This window comes from Mugil cephalus, chromosome 10, assembly GCF_022458985.1.
Source record: "Mugil cephalus isolate CIBA_MC_2020 chromosome 10, CIBA_Mcephalus_1.1, whole genome shotgun sequence".
In the NCBI taxonomy this organism is placed as follows: Eukaryota; Metazoa; Chordata; class Actinopteri; order Mugiliformes; family Mugilidae; genus Mugil; species Mugil cephalus.
In genome coordinates this window covers 5,233,505-5,258,571 of record NC_061779.1, presented here as the reverse complement: position 1 = coordinate 5,258,571, position 25,067 = coordinate 5,233,505, and the positions used below count along the sequence as shown (strand labels likewise).

General features: G+C 43.3%; 1 long non-coding RNA gene across 2 annotated transcripts in view; it reads left to right on the top strand.

The window, feature by feature from the left end:
• LOC125014374 overlaps positions 1-25,067 on the top strand; it is a 112,743-nt gene that overhangs the window by 48,369 nt on the left and 39,307 nt on the right. For both annotated transcript variants that reach the window (XR_007113502.1, XR_007113501.1), the window contains exon 2: positions 8,579-8,787. This is a non-coding gene — a long non-coding RNA (uncharacterized LOC125014374). The remainder of the gene's footprint in view (positions 1-8,578; positions 8,788-25,067) is intronic.

Here is a 25,067-nt window from a genome sequence, read left to right as displayed (position 1 = left end):
ACTCTGTTTCGCTGCGTCTATCTATCAATCTTTCTCTCTCACTGTGTCAGAAGTTTTCTGATCTGCTTATCTCAGCTCATTGTGTGTTTGTGATAACCAGTATTTTTAGTTCTACTGTGGCCTTTTTTTAGTTCTGCAAGTTATACAACATGTGAGTCCACAGCAATTCTTAAAACGTATCGGTCCTCTTGTCATGTGGGTGCCCAGCATGCACTAGACCTACAATCCAATTTGCATCCAAACACGTAGTTTGGGGAAACCGCACACTTGACGCGATGTGTGGCATGAAAATACCGGAAGCGTTCGCGTGAGCCACAAACAAAAATGACAACAATAACAACAACAACAACACGGGGTTTCCATCCCTGCATTAAGCTGTCTGGAGTCGGATGGATTTGGTTTGGCGGCTGATGAGTTGGAGCTCCGCTGTTTTTTGGGGCTGTAGAGGCTGCAAATTAACCCAGTCTCAATCATTCTTCTGGTTGCATGTTCTCTCACGCACTCGCACACTGCAAAGTGCACCCAATTCCGACTCCATATGAGATCAATTTTTAACAAGTGTTTTTTTTTGCAATAATTGGACATTACAATCAGCCGCTGGACCACCAACAACATAGATGCTACTGTGTGTTTTGGAGGAGTACGCCTTTGGAGTGGTGCTAGAACTCTGACTCAAAGACTTCTTGTAACTCCCATTGTTTCTTGACTCATGTTTCCACTGTTTGTTCAACTGGAAGCGTGCAGTTAGTGCACAAATCTCGCTTAAGTTGAAGTAATTTTAGCCTGTACAAGCACGTCTTCTTCTCAAATTGCCGGTTCCACCTCCTCTAAAACGTGTGTCAGTTTCAGTCAATTAATAAAGAAGGCTTTTCTATATTTATTACGCAGACAGAGAAACAGGAAGGAGCGAAACTTCATCTCTATTCGCATCTCGCAGCTGTGGATCCTGCATTGATTCGTGAACAGAACTCACAGATAACAGAGACACAGTTTACAGGCTACACCCGAACCATCTAATAGGATACAAGAAAGATTTCCTATCTATCTACAGTGTTGGGCAGATTATTAAATACGTAATACGTTACTTATTAGTTGTTACTGTAATCTCATAGTAAGTAGTTACATTATTACATTACCTTTGCATTCCTTTTAAATTACTTTCACCAAGAATAACTGGAAATATGGATTTTATTCATTGTAGTTCATTCACACATCCAGTAGAAGGTGATGTAAAATGGCATAACGAAGCTAAGCTAGGCTAAACGCTAAAAACAGTACAATATATTGGAGCAGCTGTGGCTCATGGCACAGTACATATTGTGATAGAATTACTGATATTGTGATATTGCTAGAGGCTACTATTGTATATTTGACCGAACACTTAAAGAAAGCTGGCACCACGCTAGATGTTTCCTTAAATTTCCTGTGCTACTTTGCGAGGTACAGAGAAAATAATGAGGTTATGTCCATCTCCCGAATGTAGAGTCCGACTCTGCTGCTAACAGGAAGTTAACATTTGCTCTATTTTTTCTCAGAAAATCTCGAATTTGTATAAAAACACACAATTTAAATAATTTAATTAATTTTGGGATTAAAATCCGTTGTAACGTGCGTTACTGACATTTGGAAAACATTACAATTATTTTTGTAATGTCTTACCGCGTTACAGCAAAAAGTAATCCATTACAGTAATTGCATTACTTTTGCAACATGTTACTCCAAATTATTAATATATGTATATTATTTTTTATAATCCGAATGTCAACAGCTGATTATTTTTGCAACGGAAAGCTGATTGTGTTTTATTCGCTGCACATTTCCATTATTTAAAAGACAGAGCCCCGTGCACCCTAAAGCTTAACTACCCACCCACCATGTGTACTGTATGTACACACGTACATTTACAACGCCACCCACCAACATACTCAGAGGCTTAAACTAAGGTTTTCTTTTTTCCTTCCTAAACCACTTCCCTGCCTTTCCCCTGCTCCTGGTGACGACACTCTCTTGGAATTCACTCCTTGTGCTGGTGGTGCTCTCGGAGAGAGAGAGAGAGAGAGAAAGAGAGAGAGAGAGAAAGAGAGAGAGAGAGAGAGAGAGAGAGAGAGAGAGACTGACTTTGTTGTTCAGATCTCTCTGTGCTCTGCAGCCACTAACCAGGACCATTTGGTGTCTCCTTTTTCCACACTATTTGCTTTACCCCTCCTGTTCACTTTTTTGGGATTTATTCTCATTTTTGTCCCCTTTTTTGATGACTTTGCATTATTTGCTTTATTGAAATTACGGCTGTAAAGGGACCAATAAATATCGCTGTAGTACAGTTGGAGTGGATATTTGTGCTGAAGTTTTAAAATGTTTCTTATCTGCCATGTTTCTATACTCTCTACATCTAGCTTGCTCACGCTTCAAACATGGCATTTGCAGCTGTTGATATCTCAGGATGCTTTGTGCAGCAGCTATATGTACTATAGCTGAACGTGCATGTGTGTGTCCAGTGGGTGTGTGTGTGTGTAACAATGGGGGGCATGCCGCTGGGTGCTCTGGAGGCCTGTGAAGGGACCGCCTCCCCCTCCTCCCCTGGATTGATGGGGGAGGTGTTTCTTCTGCTCACTCATCCATCACACACTTTATTTGGGTTTTAGAGGAAAGGAAAAGGGGGAAAAAAGCAAAATAAAGGGAAAAAGACTTCCAAAAATATCAGAGTTGGGGGCTGGGGTGTGTAGGCTTGAGGAGCTGAGTAAGGAGAGGCCCCTAGTCTTGCATTGCTCCCCCACGCCTGCACCCCCCCGTCGCCCCCCTGCTCTTTAAGCAGATGCTGAAAAAGAAGTCTTACCCTTGTGACCCCATGCCATTCTCCAGTCCCAGCGCTGATAACAAAAGACAGATAAAGCCAAATAGGGGGCAGATTTAGTGAAGATTAGCAAGCAGGTTTGTGATGTTGGCTGAGGTTTCTTGTCATGTGTGAGTGTGCACGTACATGTTGTATATGAGCCTTAGCCAGTGTGGGTGCCGGTAATAGATGGCCTGAGAATGGTTGGTGGTCTTTGTCCGCCATCCAGGCTGACCAGGGTTTTACTGTCTGACATGACAGTGAGACCAGATGATATTGCAAGGCTGACAGTGGAAGCAATCCCTGTAGTCACAGCCCTCAATGATCCTACTGGACAATGAGCTTTCTAAAGCAACTCGTTGTAGCCTATAGCTATTTAGCTCATAAACAGACAAACAGATTAGACTATCCATGAGCTAGAGTTCCTCTATGTGTTTCACAGTGTGATGGATAAAATCATATATATTTATAGTTATATCTGGTTTCATTAAAAAATGTTGCGTTGTGTTTGACATTAATGCTGGGATTGTCAGTATCAAATCTCGCATATATCTATTACCTTTTAAGTCAGGAACTTGAACTAAGACATTGCCAGCAGTTAAGTGGTTATTACTGTACTTTAAAACTATAAACACCTGAATTGACCTAATAAACTTTGAAAAAAAATGTACATACCAGGGGTAAAAAGCAGTTAATCGCGTGGGTGTGCTACCTATCCAATCATAAACATATTATCAAGGGATATAAATGCTTCATATATTGCGCAATCCAACAATATACCAGGAAACATTAAGCTCAATTCTTCGGCCTTTGTCTGAAGTCTCTATAAGGATGTTGGACTCATCCAAGGGTGCAGTCAAATAAAGAAGAGAAGAGGTGGCCTGTGTATGACATGAGCTGAATAAAAGAAGCAAACTAATTTTTCCACTAATGATTCCAAACAAATATTCTTTTTTTTTTCTTTAACATATTGTTGTCCTTCGCAGGAAACCACTTGCTCACGGTGCTTTCTTTCCCACCGTCCTTTGAATCTCGAACTATTCACTTAACCACATGGCCAAACGAATTAAATAATTTATTTCCGTTGTAGCAGCTGCTTTTGTGCCCAAGTCAAAGTGAAGCAAGCCAAATCCCACAGTTTTGTGATGTAAAAATATTAAAATGTGAAATTGTAGCAAAGAAAGAAACCAGGTTGGCTTATCCTTGCAGGAATGGAGGAGTGTTTGTTTCCTCTGAGAAGCTTTCCCAACTGCAGACCTCACAGTGAAGCCCACAGAGGTCTTATTTGAATCACAAATGTCTTTCGTTTCTCAATCGTTCACAGGTTTTGGTCAGTTGAGGAATTTTGGGACCCATTAAAGCCTGGTGACAATGACTTTCACCCCCAGGGCCACCACAGGGGTCCGCCCCCCTACTGACCTCTCCTTTGCTGCCCAGTCCTAGCTTCAACGGTCCTGCTCCCAAGTTCTGATTGGTTCCACAAAGTGCTCAAAAAAAACCCTTGGGGTCAACGTCTCTTTTCTCTTTGTCGCTCTTTTCCTCCTTGCCGCGTTGTTCTGGCTCAAGTCGGGGCTTATCAAAGACAATCCAGTTCTGTCATGTGGCCAAATCATCTTGACACCCATTTAGCATGCTCATCAGAGGACAATTATGAATATTCAAGATGTTGCCAGGGGCCAGGGAGACGCAGAAAGGAAGAGATGAGTGTGACAGATAATGGAGGGTGTGTGTCCAGGAAAAGGAAGAAAGTAGGACAAAGAAAATCAGAGAGGGACATTAAATGTGTATATATGAGTCAGTGAGGAAGTAAAAAACAATACAACATACTAACCAAGTTATTTGCAAGAATAGCATTGGCGACAAGAGAAAACTAAACACACACACGCTATGTATGCATAGTGATAAGATGAGACAATGAGGAACTGAGAGATGCTCAAAGACAACCGATGTCTGAAACTAAGGATATGTGTGACCCATTTGTAAAGGTTTGGACCGTGTTGACCTTTGGGTTTACAATAAATACAGGTTAAAATAGCTTAAGGTTGCAGTGAATGTGGCTGGACAGATTTATCTGGATACAGTAGAGCTCTTGAGATCAATTGTAAAATAATGTGCAGCATTAAAATACTGACCAGATGGAAGTCTGTTGGCGTCCACAATGGCCATAGGCAATGGTCAAGTCCTGCTGTGAGCCGAGTAGTGAGCGACTCTGTTAGATATTCAGCATATTGACATTTCTTGAACCAAACCATTCATTCATTCACAAAAAATATAATTTTTTGAATTGTTGAAAATAATTAACAGCTGTGGGGACACTGATGTTTTGATTGTCTATCGATCCACCAGAATAGAATAAAACTAAACTGAATAGAACAGAGTAGTATTCATATGTTTACAAGATTGAGTTCACAAGGGTATGCATGTCAGGGACAACGATTGCCTAAAGTTGTGAATTATGTTTCCCAGCTGCACAGTACTGATTTCTTGTTATTTAGAGTTGAGTATTATGGAAAACCCTTTGGCACTGCTCATGAATCACATGCTTTCTATGTCCTTGATCCCCTTGTGTTGTTGACCACTGTTTGGTTATGAATGTATTGGATCTTGTGAGAAAAAGAGAGCTGAGCCAGGAAGGAACGAGTTTGTCTGAATGAGCCTGCCTGTCCCGTTGACATCAATGTCAAAAAGTTCTAGGATCACGTCCAAACGACAAGTGGTCACTTGGACTTTGAGAATGCGGCACTGTTCCAGGCTTTGATGTTTCAGTCCTTTAAGATTGTAGATGGAGACGGAAAGGGTTATCAAGGGTGTCTTCGTGAGTTGTGGGTATTTGTGGACCCTGATGGTGTTTGCGTAGAAGATTTTTTCACCATATTGTGGGGTTTACTGTACAAATTAGAGTAAATTAAATTGCTTATTCTGATTTTCTGAATTTGAGTCCGTAGTTACAGTCAATATTGTGGCATTTTCTCCCTCACTTCCTTTCTGGCTTACTTGCATTGACTGTGTTGAGTGTTTATATTCTTAATAAACATCTTATAGTTTGTACAAAGGCAAGGCTGAGCTATTAAACCGTGTAAAGCACCATTTTAATAACTGTAAGAGATAGTAAAGCTATATCTACAAAGCGTCCCCCGATGCTTTGTAGATGACTGTTATCAGCTAGTGGTCATTCCAGGCTCTGGTTGCCCTGGAAACCTTCTTGTATCCCACCTGAAACAAGCGGAACATAAAAAATTTTGTGAGTATACGGACCGAGCCAGCTCTTACGTACGTAGCTGCTTCGTCTGTGGTCATTCAACTCTCCAACCCGGCTATCAGTCGTGAACTGTGTTTCCTCTTGGTAAACATTTGAGGAAGTCTGTCTTTGCATCATAAGTCATTTATATATCAGTTTATTATCACATTTCTCGACGTCTCAATTACATCACCACAAAGCTGACGTTAGTTCAACTTCGTAGGGAGTGTTTGTTAGAATGTCCGATATGCACTGACTATTGATCACCTTATGACAATCCAATGTTCTGCTAGGACGTTTTTGGACCTAGCATTCATGTTTAAGTAACATCCACATGATCCCCCCCCCCCAACAACATTCTGTTGCCAGACACCACAGGACACTCTCAATGGGCCCATGTCTATTCTCTGATGAGTCACAACTGGAAGTTGTGCTGATCAGCTGATGATATGATACGAATTAATCTTCTCGTTATCTTCTTTTCTCTGCTAAATCATCATTTTGGTATTAGTAGAGGAGATTTGATCAAAAGCAGAGTCATATGGCATACTCCATGTGTCCTTTGAAAGAAGGCTGGAGTACAGTAGTGCAAATATGTGGGTACAAGACAGGGACAGGTCTGGTGGGCAAATAGCCATGTGAAGAGCAGGGAAGGCGGACAGGTGTGGATAGGGAGCACATATTCCTTCAAAGCTTCAAAATGGCATTTTCTGATCAGTTGGTTTTAGTATGAAAGAAATTGTTGTCACAAATTGATCCTCCTTTACTGTCCTTGTTCTACATCTCCCTCATTACCCCGCTATACACTTTCAAATTGGTTGCATGCACAGATGGATGAGTGAACAAATAAGTGGTCATCAAACCAGTCTTGCTACAGTGGTTAGCCTGTTTCCTGACCGTCGCATTTGTGTGTATGGACGCGCTGTGGGTTTTATGTTTTTTTGGCATACAGTGCCTTTGATTGTCTCTCCACAGCTTAGCCCACTGTATCCCAACTGAGATGGATCGGGGTCAGGGCTGGGCCACCAAACACTGCTTCTAAAATGTTTCGAAGAACAGTTGGGTTCGTTTGGATGTTTATGTGCGGCCATTGGATTTATTTTTAACTTAAAAATGTTTGATCATTCCCAGTTCAGGAGTCAAGTGTTAGTCCGTGCTTAAGTTATTAATAGTTCGGCCCAAACTGTCAAGTACCAGTGCATGGGACTAGCGACAGGCCACATGAGGTTACGTGGCAAACAACAGAAAAGAGCTTGCATAAATAGATCTTAGAAACACATTTCCTTATATGACTGAGTATGAATTATTGTATACAGTCATGACCGCACCAAAACATCAGTTTGCACCATCTGCAGGCTATAATGTAAGTCCATAAGTCTTCTCTCTTTGATCCTCCAATTCAAGTCATGTTTCCATTAAGAGAACGCTCCTCTACTCTACAATTTCAGACTGACGAGTAGAGTGTCTATCTAAAACAGTCTTGGCCCATCTGCATCACAGGCCTTATCTGTCATTATTCTGCTTTTTATTGTTCTCTCTATAATATTGCTCATACCGTCAACTCCTGCCCAATCCTCAGCATCAGATAAACCGCCGCCATTGGCTCATCATTTTAAAGAAAGAGCTTTTGGCCCTAACGTACACGGCTTGATTTGCCACATGAAGACGAGTCACGAAGGTACACGTGTAAACAGGAATTAAGTTCAGGAAGTTGCATGTTATTTCCTGCGGGCTCGTCAACACAAACCGGTGAGTCGCAAAGACTCTGCTTACTGTCAAGGATGGTGAAAAAAAAAAAGTTGGCGTTGACTGAGAGGGATTCTGGTGGGTGAGCACCAGTCAGTAATGAGAGAGGAGGTGGAGGAGGATTTGGAGGCAACCACATAATCAGAAGATCCCAGGATGAGTCACACCACAGACCTTGTCAGTTAGATTGGGGTTTCCTGCCACACATCTGCACATTGTGTAGTTCTCAGTCTGAGCCAATGATGAGAAGGCTGTCACTTTTGCATTTCTGATTTCTAGTTATTGAAACTTATATTTAAAGAGAAAAGCTATTCTTGTGTCACTATAGTTTACAATATGAGACTTGTCTTTCTAGAGAGAAGTCTAATTGAGCCTAATATTTAGGAGGGGGTTTGAGATTAGGATGCACTCATTGACCCTACACGGGCAGACCAACATTGTATACTCCAGCCAGACAAATGCTGCCCATCCCGTCAGCTTGCTAGCAAGGGCACTGAGGTAGATAATAATTGTCAGCTTGGCGTTGCCATTGCCAGTGCCAGGGTGGGCTAGACCTGTGGGGTCTGGCTAAGAAGAACTCGATCACTGTGGGCATCGGGGCAGATGGGGAGAAGAGTTTATACACAGAGACTAAGAATCACACACACACACACACACACACACACACACGTAAAAAGAAAAATCCAACTGTTTCTTCGTTTTCCCACTCTGTGTTTTTTTTCTAAATGCGATCTCCATGTTTTCTTCTTTCTTTCTTCTCGCAGACGGCCATCCAGATGTTGAAATCAAACACCACTCAAACAGTATTTATGAAGACAAGAAAAATAATGCATTGCAAAGCAAAAAGAAGCAGCACCAGGAAGCCTGTTTTGGCCCTGGGTAGGACCTTCATTCAGGCTCAGTCCAGGTACCCCTGAGTGACGTAATAGGCTCAGGGACCAGTGGGGATCTGAAACCAGTCCAAGTTTGAAATGTAAGTAACTATTTTTTTTAGCCATGGATGTCAAGTAAATGTCTTTAACTCAAGTAGACCCCACCTGGGCTCCATACCTGCTTTGCGGCTGTCTCTGGGGTTCAGCTTGGGAGGAAATGAGATTTTCCAACAGTGTGTGTGCTTAAGTACATTTATCTCTGAGATCACTCAGAGCTGTGGTGAGGAGGAAAAGCGGTCTGGCATGAGATCTGTTGCTAAGTCCTCCACATTTATGTCGCCAAACTGTTTGGTGGCCACTGAAATTGGGACCTCCTGTTTAGACTGTGGGAACTGTTGACAGTTCACCAAATTATCCAGTGTTTCAACTCCTCATTGTGAAACAAATATCTTTGCTTGTAAAACCCAACTGAAATTATGTATTTTAAAACTAATGACAGTCAATTGGCCGAGTGCAGATGAATCCATTTCAATAAAAGTGGGTTATATTTAATTCTAATCCATCCATCTACACCAAAATTTCACTCTCCATCTTCTTGCAGTCACAGAACAGTGTGTCCAATAATAGTATTCCTGACGTCCTCATAACTCGGCTCCCAATGTAGCTACTGTAAGAGTGATAAGGTGTTAGAGAGAACAGCATGTCAGCAGAGTAATGAAATGCATCCAAATGGCCCCCTCTGGACATGACAAATAAAGTCCAGGTGTCCAAAGGAAAAGGTCTGGCTATGGAAAACACGACATTGCACGTCAGAACATTGACACGGGAAGCAGACCTGGGACCCTGGTAGTTGGATGTAGTGCTGTAAATGTGCAGGGAAGGCATTTTGACTTTCAAAGGCCTCGGCAACCATCAGAGGACCTTTGATTTAGTAGCTTGAACGTACACTGAAATTGCTCCTGCCTCTTCCCATTTCTTCAATATTGAGTTTCCCACCACCCTCATATACAGTTCATGAGTAAACAGCCCAAAGACGTAAATAGGTTTCTCCCTTGTCATAGTGGAGCTCACTTCCTGTAACTAGCCCCGGGGTGAGAACACACAATGACGAACACCACCCACATTAGCTCCCTAGCAGGCAGTCAAACCAACAGACAGGGTGACACGGAGGTCATTTGTTTCAGTCACAAGCACAGAAATAGTCTCCCAACTACTCCTGGGGTGGACAAAGCAGGCAAGCATTCATTGGCCTGCCGCCTGGGCGGGATGTGCTCTTGTTGTGATTACCTGCCTCTGCAGAGGAAGGGCTTTCTCTGAGGACCTATGGAAAAATGCTGCCGTCTGCCAAGTGCCATGATTAGCACCCCAGCCGGTTCCTGGGTCAGCTCAGAGGGCAAAAAGCATCTAGACCAGCCGGGGGATTTCCACCGGCTATAGCCTGGACTGCAATTACTACTGCTTACAGTGGAGCCCCAAATCTCAGTACCCGCATTCCACTCCGAACGGTTGTGAGACATTACTCCATCCATTGGCTATACATATGGTTTGAATATTGCATTGTTAAGGGCCTCAATTTGTCACTGAGTTATGTTATTTGATGTGAGCGGATCAAGAGATAGGAAGGTGGGAACTGTTCTTCCGATAAGTATCAAATGTTGAATCCAGGACGTAGTGAGTGCAGCGCTGAAGGCCCCAACAGGTTTATTGAAAGACTTTATTGATTGACTGATTTGTGAGGTGCCCTCTCCCCGATGTCAGGTTCTTGTTTCCAGTGCTCCTACAAAGCATTCTGCATTTTCAACACAGCATTTGCCAGAAAAAGCACAACCAGTTAATGGTTCGGAACTCTGGCTTATCTTGGCCATCGATGCAACAAAAGCTATAATTATCTGCAAAATAAACTCACTTCCTTGATTGTTAAACAAATAATGCATTAAACAGTTCCAGATAAACCACTGTGTTGCCAACCGCTGTAGGGAGGGAGAGGCTTTCAAGCCACCAGTACTGAAAGACCAGTTCATTGGGTTATTCAGGAAATTCTTTGCTCCTGTGTTCCAGTCCTTCAACACCTTATATAAACAATTAGTATTAGAAAAAGCAGTGTTTTGTTCTTACTGCAAATAACTAAAAATAGCATGTTCTCTACCTGCCATCCAAATTGGGATTTTCTTGTGTATGTCAGCACCGTGTTACTCAGAAGGCCTTCTTTATATAGACCCAGACATTCATTTTGGCATTTCTTTCCTGACGTATACCTCCCACTCCTCCCACTCTCCCTGGCCCTCCTCCACGAGGGCCAAGAAAGCCTGGCACTCGCCTGAAGGTCTCAGCCAGTCCTGGGCAGCTGGGATCTGGGGGAGCTCCCTGCAGTTCTGCAGTGTGCTGGCAGCCCCCTTTTTTCTCTTGCCCCCGCCACTCTTAATTCTGCCTTTTTACTCCCAGCCAGCCTCAGAATACAATACAGAGGAGCCCTGTGCTGTGAATACAGACACACACCCTTGGGTGTACACACACATCCACACTTTTATAAGCCATTGAAAGAGACAAGACCAAAGGCGGAAAGAGGAGCAGACGCCTCTCAGATGCTGGGCTTGGCTTCATGTGCCACTTGACACAGACGGCTGCACACAAGATAACTGTTGTTTATTGTTTATGGAAGGACCCTCTGCCACACTCCATGCTCTCTTCATCTGGAGACTCCTAAAGGGCTACAGCCAAGAGCCACAGGGGAAAAGAAAAATGGAACTCTCTGTGTCTACTGTATGCGAGCGAGGCTGTGCCTCTGTGAAAAAAGAAAAGAGCGCATGTACACTTTTAATGTTGGGCGTTATAATTCATCTAGATCTTCCATGGTGTTCGGTGTTTGTCGTTTGCTGAGGTTGGAGATGTTCCAGTGAGGAGGTGTCCGGGGTGCCATCTTGTTCCACTGTGGTCTCGCTCATAATAAAGTCATTACAGCAGTGGTATTAGTGCACTGATTTTTACCGATCAAATTTTCCAAAGTAGTGGGAGTTCAGTGATGTGGCGGCACCACCTTTTAGACTGTGGAAAATGTATTGCTGGGTTTAACCTGTTAATTCTGTCCTTTCTGTCGCTTACACTGCGTGCACGTTGCACTGTGTTGAAATATAACGTGATAAAAGTATTACAGGAAGTTTTGTTTTATGGTTAAGTTTTACGAAGCTAAATATATAATATTTGTACTTAAGCGGGCTTTTGTGCCCACGCAGATGTCAGCTCCTTCCTACCACTCACACTAGCCATGTGCTGACAGAAACTTGTTGGTCTGCACCAGGTTCTCAGTAGTTAAAAGTAAGAGAAATTCCTTCCTAATGGTGCATGAAAGCAGTGATTCACCACTGCATTATTTCTGAATCCTTGGCAGATGCTTCCCGCATTACCTCAACTTTTTACGTAAAGAAAACCATATTCATTTTTACGTGGTTTTCTTTCCTCTTTCCTCTTTCCTCTCTGGCCTGACTCGGTTTGATGAGTTTCCCTTGACCTTTCATCAAAATTTGAGTGTTGATAGGAAAGAGGCTGCAGCTGGACACTTATCGGGCCTGATGGCGATGGAGCATGAATAGCAGGGTAGCCCTGGGCACTATGAAAAGGTCCTGCTGACGACTGTACCGGCGGGGTCACACCCCCTCTATGCCGCCCCGCGAAAGAGACCGAGAGTAAACAGGCGTAATAGGGGAGACTAAAGGAGACTTGGACTGTGTTCTTGTAAATAATTGCATCCATTGTTCTCTGCCACTGTTGGTTATGGTCACAAGCTGTTTGGTAGGCCCCTGTCTGTCTGGTGCTCACCATGGGCCCGGTGTCAGCCCCTACGCCCCTGAGGGGAGCAACTTGTGCCAGGGGTGAGGATGCCAGCTCCCTGACCCAGTGGCCCTGCGTCTGACGTGCCCACGCCAGGAGCAAACAGTCCCTGGGCCAGCTCAGAGACTCGGGGCGTGCTGTGCGCATGCTGCTCCACTGTTAAATAAAGCTGGTTCAAAGAGCACATTCCTGCCCCCAGCCCAGCAGCGAAATAGCGAGCTTTCTTGCTTGTAGTGTCAAAGCACCAGATTGTTTCATTTTATTGCTTTGCCTTTATCTCGACTGACTCTGCTACAATCTGATTGGATGCAGCATGTTATTAGACTCCGTTGTTTGCCGTAGGAACAGCAGATGGCCTATTTGGACCAGATTACCTGTGCGCCTTATCTTGAGTGTAGAATTCATTCCAAGTGCTCAGATGTTTCAAGAAAGCTGCCTGTCCACATTGTGAATGGGGCGCAGTACAGTTGAGCTTATCTGGAAGTTAACACCCACTTACGCTGTAAACATGTAACAGCCATCTGCCAAAAAAAACACGGCTGCATCCACGATACACATTTTACGTTCAGTGATGTGTTCCTAACAGATGGCGGTAGCTGTTTAGGAACGGCCGTAGCAGCAGAAAATACGCAGAAGCGTCACTACAAAATACAGCAGCAACTTTTGTGAAAGGACATTTGCGCTATCACCGAAGATTTCCTTGTTCTGCAGTTGCTATAGGAAGTAGTAGAGTTTGAACAACTTCGGAACACTGTGACCACCGTGATTGTGTTCTGCTCTTGACAAATGTTAGCATATTAGGAGGAAATACTGCAGGCGTTATGTTTTTTTTTAGCATGGGCGACGCCATCTTGCCGTACTACACCCGTGATGTCATTGGTTGATTAGCTTGGTGATTCCTATAGCTGTGGACGGTGAAAGGGAGAAGAGGAAGAGCTAGAGAAAGACGGATAGTGAAAAATTGATAGTGGATGAAAGGTGGTTTTATTCAGATAGTGAAAGATACGTTTAGTGAAAAACACAAGGTGAAATATAAATGTTAAATATAGTGAAACACGGATATAGCAAAAGACCGTGAAAGATGGACACAGATGAGCAACCAGACTTCAGGAGACAAAGGGCGCTCATTATTGCCTATAACCTGTCCGTCTACTGACCGGCTCAGAGGCATCAGTCCACCTCAGGGACAGAATGCTAACATGCTAGCAGCCAGGCAGAGAATGAATAGGTAGCATTAGCCAACAAACACAAATTTAAAAAGTCTGTTTTCCACTAAACCTGCCATAGAGACACAACTGCTTGGTAGTAATGTCATCGACATAAACGCCTGTTGCTTAATTCTCAGCCCAGCAGACGACCACACGTAGCCTTAATATCACCGTTGCAATATAATCATAGCTTGGCTGGAAGATGCAGCAGCCAAATGACAGACATAAATTAGAACGCAAGCACAACCATCTGAAACACTTGGGCCTGAAAGTATTCACATAAAACTCACATCAGGCCATTACTGAGCCAGAGGAGACGTGACTTTCTTACCATGACTCCACGTTTTCCAAAGCAGCACCGAATCTCAGATATCATCCCCAATACCGTTATTGTGCCCAAGACATCTTGTCTTTTCTGTTTGAGAAGAATATTTTACTATTGTCTGTCCATCCAGGAAATCCCCACAGGCGACTCTTTCAGTCAGTTCAGTTTCTTTTCTCCAAACCAGTGGCTCCACCGCTTCTTCCTTTCATAGCGGTACCACTGCTCGGTTCCCTCGCCATAACGGTACCCCACGATGTGTTCTTTTTAATATTTGACTGTAGCAAAGGTGTTATTTTGGATGTAGTTTGCAGTTCAAGGACCATTACACGTACGTTACATTTCCCCTTTACGTGCAGTATTTCTACACGTTTGCTAGTTTGCTGCAACGACCCACTGGGCTCCTCACCTGTCTTCTCGCAGGCGACTGTGCTGTTTGTGTCACGTGATCAGCGATTAGTGGACTTCCTGCTTAAAGTGTCATGGCACAGCAGTATAGTACAACCGCTAGGAAGTCACAATTTAATGCTTTCTGTTTATCTTAGAGGACCTCCAAAGAGACTCTGAGACAGAAGCTGCTGAATGGATTGTAAATATAATTGCAACAATTTAAAAAAAAAAAAAAAAAAGGTATTTTCTTGAGATTCTCTGTCTGTATCTCGCCCACTGGGCTTCTTCACACAAGTCGAGTGACAGCCACAATCTTTATTTGGTTATTGCTTCTAAAGTAAAGTTTACAAAAACAAGCGTGGGAACTCGCTCAGCCCAACACAACATTGTCTGCAGCCTGTAATGATATAACCTCAATGACATCATGAGTGCGGGGCTCTGTTAACAGTACTGTGCAACCCCTCAAAATACCAGTGGCTAAGCGGAACACACAAGCTGCGCTCGACAATGGAAGGCAGATGCTCTTGTGTTCTCCCTTGCCATCTAAAATCACTCCTTTCCTTTCTTCATCTGCTGATAGGTTCGGGAGACTTTTGGTTAAGGGACCCTCCTCCGATAGGGCGACGTCTGCTTTCACTATATGGTAAATGTCAAAATAAATAAATAAATGCAAGCCTCGGTAATACAGTGGAATTGAGTCTAATCTGCCCCAGGCCGTCACGTTTGATCTGCACCCCCTGCGGTACTGCTACCCACATTTCGAGTGCACAGCACATTCGGGATGTTATGGCATTTTGTCGTATGACGATCTGACGTCACGCTGGAGGAAAACGGTTTTCACATGTTCCGTGGCATTATGAAAACTTTAGTTCATGCATTCAAGCATTCATGCATTCGTTCTCATCTTGTCTTGGTTACTGTTTGTGGCTTTTTGTTGTTTTTTTTTGTTGTTTTTTTTTTTTTTTTTTAAACGAACTTCCTGTAAAACCGGTAACCAGGTTCGTATAATAAGTTTGTTTCTTCTGGTTTCATATTGTATACATTATCCCGTTGAGTACTTGCATCTGTGGTGCATTCCTGCAGCGCAAAGAGAATTGCGATTTCTAACTGAAATCTGATACAAGCCCTGGATTTAACGGTGCCTTTATAAGACTTGAGATCGCCCTGATTCAAATAACATGTTGTATATTGCAAGAATAATTGTAGGTGGGGAATGTTTTATCAGGTTTTACCGAGGTCAATCATTCTCTTACAATGGAGCAGAGATCAAAGGCTGGAGGGAACAAAAACTCCTAGGCCTACAGGTAGTATAGCAGTTAAACTGGAAGTATGAACACCCACCCACGCACATTCGGTTTCCCAGCGAGTGTGGGATGATCCCTAAAGATGTGAAACTCAAACCATGTTGTGTGTTTGGTTTTGATCATGGGTTTGACATCAGATGGTGGATAGGTGGTGAGTGCTCAGAGCACGGAGGGGCAGTTATTTCACTCTGTCATTGTGATTGCACTATTATAATCCTGCGTCTAAAAATCTGGTAACATTAAAACAGAACATGCTAATATTGCTGTCAGCGCAACTAATTGTTAGAAAATACGTCTCGTAAAGAAAAAGCACAGCTCAGAGTTTTCAGCAGCTTGGAGGTTGATTCATGTTTTAAGACCTTCAGTTCATTTTGTGCTGGCTTCAGACATTCCAGAAAACTCACACGAGAAAGTGTGAGCCGATAACGCACGTCACTTCCTTCAAAACCCCAGCGTTGCTCTTTTGTGGCAGTGGCATCAAAACACTATAAAGCAAAAACAGATGCAAAGAGAAAATACTGAGAGGCCGCACGCACACTGTAACTGCAGCGAATGCACAATATCTTAAATTTATGACCATAACAGATCATTTCATTGTATTTGCATCCAGAGCTATTGAGGAATACAAGCAGACAAGTGTTGATATTATTTGTTTCATTCAAATAGATTTGCTAAATAACAGAGAAACTGGCCAAAAAACATTATCCCCAAAGCAGATGATATAGTCTCTGTGTGGCTGTTTAGCAAAACATCTATAATTTTCTACCAGCTAGTACCCTTCTTATTTATCACTGCGTGTTGAGGAGCTGAGTTTAAACTGCATCAACAACTGGTGGGAATCGGCGCTAATGTTCGCTTCCATCTGGAAAGTGAAAGCTCGTAGGCTTCGTTTGCTCATTTCCACTTTAGGCTTAGAATCCAAACAGAAGAGCCTTGATGTCGCAGTCATTTCGTGCAGTTTAACCGAAGTGACTTGAATTAAAACGTATTTGATCCGTGTTTGTTTGCGATAGGGACAGGAACGTTTTCTAACACAAAAAGAAGGGCGTCATCAGTCAAGAATCGTATATGTTCATCGTAACTTGATGTGAAATCATTTCCAACATAACACAAAACAATATAAGGAGAAAAGAATGAAACGTGTAATGTATAATAGCTCAGTTCATACTCATAAGCCAATGATTCCTCAGTTAGTTTGGCTGCTGCATTTACATGACCTGAATTCCACTAATAATTGTTTACCTCTCTTTTCTGTTTCTTGTAGATGTGTACACATGTAAACCTTTAAACATATTAGCTCTTTTTTATTTTATTTATTTTTGAATTATCTTACACCTATGTTTTACTTGATTTTCTAGAGGCTTTTTTTGTGTGTTTGTTTTTTATGTGGTACTGAGCTACTGTGACTAAGCAATTCCCCTTCCGGATCAAAGTCTAAGTCTAATCATAATAGTCATATTATCATAATAGCCCAATTGAAATAAAAATTCCTCACGTCCTTTTGCTATCTCAGTCAGAACAGACTGGCCTGATGAGCAGGTATTTTCAACTTGACCATGTTAAAACGTGGTATTTCTTAGCCTTTAGTGTCGATCGTAGCTGTTTGTGACCCTCATGGCGGTTAAGACCCTGCCTCGTTAAAGTCACACTGACTAAACTGGAATAGCGGGTGTATTTTATTTTATTTATTTATTTATTTATTTTTTCAAATAGAGTCAAAAAGAGACAAAGAAGGTACTTGTGTCATTTCACAAGAGTTTCATAGGAGACGAAATGCATGTGAAGCCAGAGGAAGACAAATGACACGAGCAGCTGTTTCAGATTAACACTAAATAATCATAAAAAAGTTATAAGACGTTAACAGTTTCACTATGCCAAGTATGATTAGTCCATCTTTTTTTTGTTTTGTTTTTTTATAGAAAATAAAGGCATCCAGCATTCCATGATTACCCACTCTATTAACCGATTTTCTCTTTCTGCGTCACTCACACATTTTTCACATTACGTTTACTGGTGACAGCCATTTATCACATATTAGTAGAATTTCCCTTACAAGCCAAATTACTGATTTTTAAGTCAACATCTTAATTTGTTTCACACATCACTTTTCTTTCAGATGACACATTTACACGCTCTCATGTTTATACCGGTCATTATGATTTCATGAGCGGAGAAGGTGAAGTTTGACAAACAGAGCGACTCAAACCCAGACTGTGTTTTTATGCCATCCTAAAAAGCGGAGGGAATATCTCAAGCGCAGACTGCAGCACATGGTCCGAATGCTACGCTTTTCTGTACTTCCTTCCTCCCGAAGCATAATCTTGTGCCTCCCTTTAACATCCGTTTGCCCCCTTCCACTGGAACCAGAAAATCAGTCTGCAGCGTACACGTTGTCAAACAATGATGTAGACCCCGGCCTACCCCTCACATGGGGCCAGACATGATTGACTCAAGATCTCGTCTTGGCTGTTTGAAAATGCGGTCTCAATTACTTCGTGCAGGGCTCCCGCAAACCCCCTAGCTTTATACACACACACAAACACACATACGAGCACACTCGCATGCAGAAACTCACATCCCCGCTTCACCAGCTAAATTAAAATCAGATTTCTATCAGTGCATCCCAAATGCGCTCTCCAGTAAATACGGCCCAGCTTCCTCGGCCGGGGTTTGTTCACATCCCCCCCGCTGGGAGGCTCCTTCAGAAGCCTGCCTCGCGCTCTTCATGCCACTCACTAATTGACCGGGCCTGTTCAAGGTGAGTCAGGGTGGATGGAGATGGCGGCGCATGGCGGTCATATGTGATTATGGCCACTGAGAGTCTGATGTGGCAACAATTAGCGCGCAGCGTCGGTAGAGGCATGGAGGCACACGCGGGGTGTGCAGCTTGAACAAATAAGGCCTTCTGTGTTTTGGAGTGAATACCCCTGCTGCCTTATTACCAGTTTGAAGTGTGGTTTGCTGGCGACAAACAGAGCGCTCTGGTTTCCTCTTCAGGGATGGAAACTGCTTCTTTGAACTTAAACAACTTCTCCATTCATTCCTTATGGGATGTAGACACCGGGAAGTTAGTCATGTAGGATCAGCATAAAGGCCAGGATGAAAAAAAAAAATCTTAAATGCTTCACAATAATAATAATAATAAAAAAAAGTGTTTTACAGGTTAGTCATGTAGGATCAGCATAAAGGCCAGGATGAAAAAAAAAAATCTTAAAATGCTTCACAATAATAATAATAATACTAAAAAAAGTGTTTTACAGGTTGGGTTGTAAATGCTTAAGGTTAATGCTTAAGGTTCATTTCAGCTAGTCTGTTCTCTCAAACATTCTCTCAAAAGTGTTTGTGGTTTTATCTTGTATTAACTGTATCTGGTTGGTTCAAGCCAACAGTCCTAGTAAATAATAAAAAATCAGGTGAGTCCGCTCACACCTAGCTCCCTATCATTAAGTCATTCACAAACATAAGTGGAGAAACACAATTCTTTTCCTATGAAACCTTTGCGTTTGGATTAATATTAACCCTCCCACACCTATTCCGGATCAATAAAGTCTATCAAAATCTAAGTCTAATAATAATAGTCATATTATTATAATAGCCCAATAAAAATAAAAATTCCTCACGTCCTATCGCTATCTCAGTCAGAACAGACTGATGAGCAGCTATTTTCAACTTGACCGTGCCTCATTAAAGTAAAAGTCATAAAACTGACTAAACTGGAATAGCGACTGTGCTTTTTTTTTTTTTTTTTCGTCTTGGCTGTTTGAAAATGCGATCTCAGTCAGACCTCTACAGACCTACTGCCCCATCATTCCCTAAGACACAAAACCATTTCTGCATGCACCATCCACGGCAACAGCTATTTCTTGCCTGCAATTACTCTAAATCATTCTTTCTAAATTGTATACATTACTTTTCTTCTTTCTTGGTGGTAAAATTCCTGTGCACATTGTGCATTTGGCCAATAAAGAGATTCTGATTCTGATTAGAAGTGAATAAATGGGGCGGGGGCGGGGGTGGGGGACGCTGGCCTCTACCTGCTCCATCGTGCGCAGTCACACTTGGACAAGGGGCTGTGAGAATCATGTTTTTTTTGTCTGTTTTGATTTGTTTTGTTACTCTTCCATCATATTCAACACCATCACCAGCTCCTGTTGCGAGAGACTCCATGTCAGGAACTACTAACTACTAGGAAGCAAGGACCTTAAAGAAACGTCGATCATGAACAATGTCCACCACCCTCTACATGACACCACAATCAGGGAGAGAAGCTCGTTCGGTACCAGGTTGAGAACGCCTCCTATATATATATATGCGGTGCATCACACGTACAGTGCTGAATGCTGAACGTGTCCACGTGCTTTTCACACCGGCGTCACAGATCTCTGACTGTTAACCTGATACGGCCGATAATACCCTAAAATTACAGCATTTTTAGCCTCAAAGGCAAAGCTGTTCATTCATGCAGTTTTTTTCCCAGCCTCCTGTGACATCTGTGACAGGTCGGCAACTTTTCATTTTCGGGAGAGAACACACAATGGTTAGCTGGCGAGATGAGTCTGTGCTTCACTCTAAGTGTTTACTTCACCTTGTTAAGTGGACCTAACCACACGCTGTAAATCACGCCATTTACATCGATGACGTTTCCTCGGTTCTAGCATTTACTTGTGCTACAATCACTTGTAATTGTTCAGAAGAAAGGATATGTTCTCATTTGCGCTGGGTTTATCACATGTCATCCATTTATTGTGCGTAAACCTTCTGAGAAACCTTACATTCAACTTAATGTGTGTTCAGTGCTGCAGAAATGCTGCGACTTATAATAATAATTATAATAAGAAAAATAATATCAATCTTACATCCCAGCGTGAAACACTATAAAGCCAACTTTCTTACCATAAAACCATTAATTAACATTTATTAATTTATTATTTAATCTGTACTGAGGCTGAGTTAAACGATTTCTTGATGACCTGGTTTCGCTCTGGGACTTCCTGTATGACAAAATGAACAGCACTCCAGGAAGTGAAATAATGAAATTACACCAATAAGCATGTGTTGGTAGCACGTTTACTCCCTTCATCGACCTCCAGCTGCGAAGTGAAGGGAATAAAAAGTTGTTTTTTTTCTGAATGAAAAAAACGAATCCAAAACAATGTATGAAAAATGAAATTTCAAACCCGTTTAGATCTACTTCTTGGAAAGTTTTGCTGGCGTCATAGTATGGTACAGTACCCTCTGTGCTCTTCACTGTGTGTGTGTGAATACAGTCCACTGGTACACTGAGCTGTCTTATGCAACCTGCTCCAGTGTTCAAAGGCTGCTGAGTGCCCTCTCCTGCTTTGTCAGGCTCACACAAGGGTTTATCAAGTGTAGGGTGGGAAGGCATGACGCCGGAGGACTTTGGAAGCGAGTCCTGATGTGTGTGTGCGGCAGGTTTACCCCTCTCTCTCTCTCTTTCTCTCTGTGTGTGTGTGTGTGTTTACTAGCTCGCCGGCGTGTGTGCAGGTTGTGCGGTTCTGCATCCGGGCGCGCATGCGCGTGTTTGCGTACGATTACATGCGTGCGCTTGCGCCCCTGATGTGCATGCGTGCATGTGTTTTCTTCTGTTTTCTCACTCGGGGACTTTGTCCTGTGATAGGTGTGCCAGCCGGTCAGCTGAGAGGGGGGGGGAGAGAGAGAATGAAAGAGGGAGAGATCTGAAGCAGGCCGGTGGTGTTAGAACTGGGGACAAAGGCAGGAGAGAAAACAAGCGAGGGCCCTGGTGAATGGGGCAGATAGGCTACACATGCAGGGGTGGTGGCGCCGGAGTGCGGAGCATGTTTCTTTGAACTCCGTTCCAGATGTTTGTGCATTGCAAATATCGCAAACATAACACGGCGAACGCAAGCAGGATAAGGCTAGGGTATAGTTAATGACAGGTGTGTAACCTTCATTCACCGTGTCTTTGATCTCGGCCACCGCCACAGTTATTCATCTTCTCGCTTGCCAGCAAAGCGCAGAACGAAAGTCACAGGAAGAAAAACTGCAGCATCTGATTCATAATCCGAAGACACTCCCACACTTGGAGACCTTGGGGATGAGATTTTGCATCATTTATTTACCACAGATCGGCCTAAATGCCCCACATGTAAAGATTAAAGGGATATTCTATGGCTTTACAGCATTGATTACCTGATAGCAGATAGAGATGTGACTGACAGGCCGACTCGCTGCCCTGCCACCCACGCTGTTGACAAGGCAGGGCTCTTGATGACGTTGCCATTAGGTAAGGGACAAACAGTAACGGCACTGACCGACCTCAGCACTCTTTGAACTCCGAAATGAATTGCGAGTCTGCCGGCAGCTGTTCAGAATGACCTTACCCCGCAAAAATCAATCAGCGCAAACACGCTGGGAAGGATGGGGCAGCGGAGCGCTGTAAGGCTCCGCGTGCATCGGGCGCGGTGGCGGCGGAAGGAGACGGGGATCTCTCCGGAGGCCCCCTTGATGTTTTTGACGTGTTGTCGCCGTGGCCCTCACATCCCTTCCACGGCCACTTTTTCCACTGACTCAAGTTCAACAGATTGGACTAGTGGACTCGACCCAATGGAAAAATTCTCCCACAAACCAGCTAAACACACACAAACGCAAAGTGTCAAGGTGTTCTTTTCAATGATTGAAAGGTGCCAGTGCACTTGTTAACCTCCCTCTCACATCCAGACCTCAGAAGATGGAGTGATGTGGTTTTTAAGACGCATCAGGCGCGTATAGCACGGCACAGCACAGCCCTTGTCTGTCGGGCTGTGCCACCCATGTGGGCGCTGGGCAGGACACACTGGCTGTCTGGCCGGCTGGCATTACTACCTCGGTTGGCAGAGCTGCTCTCTCTTGGTTGGTTCCATTTTTTTTTTTTTTTTTTTTTTTTATGTCCATCTCTGCCTTTCTGTCATATTGTATCGCCTCCGCCTGCCCGTTGCCCCAGCGCGTGCGAACGTGGGCCAAGGTATGCGTTGGTTATCTCCTTCTGGAAAAGCAGTGCCCTTGTTGCTTCATATAGCCCGGCTCTAGTGACCGGCTATTGATAAGGCTAATGTCTCCCGATAGCTACCAAGCTTTCAAGTCGCGGCACAAAACAGCCGGCTCCCTTTTATGTTGTTTTCCCAAGCCAAGGACAGACAGGCCTCCCTGCAGCACCGAGCTGGCTAATCAGTAATCACTAACTTGCTGAGCCCAGCAGTCCCCTTCAGATCAGCTGCTTTTCACCTCTTCTTCTTCGTCATCTTCTTCTTCTTCTCCTCCTCCTCCTTCCCTTTTTTTCCCTGTTATTTTTTCTTCTTTTACATCATCTCAGGACTTTTTGATGACGACGCTTTTCTTCTGCGCCGTGTTTGTGTTTCTTTGTTTCTTTCTTCCCTTTGTCACTCCTTTATGCCACTTTTTCCCTCCCTCTCCCTCTCAGCCCCCCCCCACCCCCCCATCCCCTCCTCCCTTGTTGCACGTTGTCCCTTTGCTCATCTTTATTCCCTCCTTTCGTGTCCGGCCGCGGAACAAATGCCGTCCCTTCAGCCCGCTAATGAATCGAGATACAGAGGGAGGGTTGAAGGGTTGGGGGGGTGGGGGTCTCTGGGTTATAACTGTGCCCCAGACACATGGCGTTATATTAAAACATTAGTACCACTATATGACTTTATTTAGGACTTGCCAAGGAAAATTGATTAGGTGACAGAGATGAACAAAAGAGGAATCATCCTCAGCCACCCTGACTGGGCTTCTGCTCCTTCAGCGCCAACAGCAGCAGGTCCTATCCAAACTTTAGCTGAGCAGCGATCTGGCCTCTTGCTCAAAGATACACCCTCCCCCTCCCCTTTTGTGCCTGTACTGTCAGTCCAATTAGCACTACATGATTCGTGCACCGCATACCGCAGACATTCATTTATTTGTTAGCCTTTAAATGTGTATAAGACCGGTAACTATGTAGACAATCATTTAACTGGCTGAAGCCGAATCTCCGCAAACGTTAGACCCCTCTCCAGCCCCCCCCCCCCCCCCCCACCCCCCCCCCCCACCCCCCACCCCCCCCCCTCCTCTCCCTCCCGAGCTCAGCCGTACTGTAAGTCGCAGCGCGGGCCTCGATTTTCAATAGATGTTGTTGCAGAATCGCGGTGCCAGTTGTGTATTTGTTCTCCCTGCCAGAGGCAAACTGCAAGTCAGCAGCTGGCCAAAGGGTACGGGATCTACGCTGCTTCACAACAATGAAACACTTGTGAAGATGTAGCAGTGTGAATGTATAAATCTCCTGCAAACATTTTCTAATACAGACACGGAGAAAAAAAAAGTGCAAAAAAAAAAAGAAAAGCCTTGTGCCTGACATCTGTTCTTACACAAAGTTTTGTGAAAAAAAAGTCTCTGGTCCCCTTGTTCAATATCTCTTTCAGTTTCCACATCACAATCGTGCGAATTACGCATTGAACCACTTCCAAATCTGATATTTTAGAAAGAAGGAAGGAACAATTAACAAAATATTACTAAATATGACTAAAGCATTTTTCAACACTTTCTTTCTTTCTTTCTTTCTTTTTTTAAAAAAAAACAAAAAAAAAAACAGCCTTTTGAAGCGTCATAAATTTATACACAACTTAATTGAGTAAGTAGCTCTAGACGTGGCCAGGAAACCTGAGTTGGCCTTAATTCTCTTGCCTGTTAAAATAATTTCCTGTTTTTTTCGAATTCTCAAAGTCAGTTTTCCAAAACCGAGCACACTCCCATCGCGTTCAATAAAACACAGAGTACTGCATGCAACGCGGGTCACTGCAGGAATCCTGTCTTTCACTATAAAAATAAGTATTTAAGTTCATTTGAATGTGTAATTACACAATCAGAAATACAGAAATACAGAAATCTGCTCTTCTGTTTTTAATTCGTTTTTAATTCCATTTAATTGCATTGAATGATTTAATTGAATAATATTTAATAAATGTGTAAAAAGACCAAGAAATTTGAATTCAGTGTAAGTGTGATCAGTAATTATAGATGTGCTGTAATTCCAGGTTGTGCCACTAGGGGAAGACTTTCTAATGGGATGGACTTAGAGGCTTGTTTGCTGACCTCCTGAAAGATCCTTTAGATTGCAAAACGCTAAACTAGGATTTCTACACACAGGTCGGAAATTTCAGACAGCGGGCAACATGTAGTCGCTAACTGTGCTAATCATCGGGTGCAGCAGTACTCTGAACACACCTCCAACTAAATTACAACATAAATGAAGTGTATCAGTGATGTGCCGCTGCTCTGTATATACATAAGACTTAGCGGTGGCAGCAACACTGGCAGATTTCCTGCACTGATAAAGCTGA